The following is a 1,222-nucleotide window of genomic DNA, read 5'->3' as shown; positions in this document are numbered from 1 at the left end:
CCCGCCCTGTAAGCGGGGTCCAGGCCACCTGCCAGACGTGGCTGCGGATGGCGCAGGCTCCTGTAAGCAGGGTGTGTGGTGCCTGCTATCCCGGGAGAAGGACAGCAGGTTTGGATGTGTGTAGCATTGGACGTCCTGTAACTGGGAGACCAGGTCCACTGCCATAGCCAGCCAGTCAGAGAGGTGCCCCTGTCAGCAGGGTGGACGTAGCCTCCTGGCGCTGGCGTGAGCGAGCCGGAGCAGTCTGCAGCGCGGTGCCGCAGGGCGGCCTTGCAGACAGGAGCAGAGACTCGTGGGGTGACAGCAAACTCCTTAGACCCCAGAGCTGGACGACCTTCCCGTGGCTGGGTTGAAGCTCGTGGCCTCCTCTCCGATCCCTGTGTCCAGGTGCCGGTCCTCCTTCCTGCATCTGTGCCTGGCACTCCACATCCGGACGGCTGGGCCGCCCTGTAAGGAGGGTGCGAGTCCCGTGCCCCGGTGGAGGGCGAGGCTCTGCAGAGCTATGGACCACCCTGTAAGCAGGGTCCAGCTCTCTCGCTGTGCCTTTGGTGATAGCTCTGATTTGGCTGGCTGAGGGCCCCCCCTGTAAGCAGGCTCTGGGCCTTCCCCTTTTGCCCCCTAAGGGCAGTGTGACTAGTCAGGTGGACGGGGCCCTGTAAGGAGGGTGCCAGTCTCAGCCGTCTTGCCCCCTGGGAGTGGAGGAGGATTTTCCCGTGGAAGGCTGGAGGTGAAGCGGTTTGCAGCATGGAGCTCCTTTCCAGCCTGGGAAGTTTTTTTACCCTTGTGAGAGTGTGGATGGTGAGAGAGAGGAGTGCCTGGGAATGAAAGCGTTTGTTATTTTCTTTTTGTTCTTAAAATCGCTGCAGCGTGCTTTGTTTTCTTCCCAGTGCTGGAAAAGGGGCGAGATGCGTCCTCTAGCCTTCTCCTCCCTCCTCCTCACCCAGGGGGTAAAGCAACGTTATAGATTTCCATGCCTTCTGGCCTTGGGGAGCATTAGGCCCCCTCTCTAATACTTTTGGGCACATGACCTCCCTGTATGTCAGGGTACAGGTCTTATGCCCCCTCTTTTTGGATGCCTAGTGTGTTGTTTTGACAACTTGGTAGCTCGCATGCAGGGTTCCTGCCCTCTTGTGGGAGGGCTATGTATTCCCTCCCCGAGACCCTGGAAACGTTCTCCGGCACTTGGCCAGCCGTACTTGTGTGCCCCCGCCCCCGGCCTGCA

Source organism: Alligator sinensis, unplaced genomic scaffold, assembly GCF_000455745.1.
Source record: "Alligator sinensis unplaced genomic scaffold, ASM45574v1 scaffold1409_1, whole genome shotgun sequence".
Classification (NCBI taxonomy): Eukaryota; Metazoa; Chordata; order Crocodylia; family Alligatoridae; genus Alligator; species Alligator sinensis.
The sequence above is the reverse complement of the archived record's forward strand: the minus strand, read 5'-3'. Positions refer to the sequence as shown.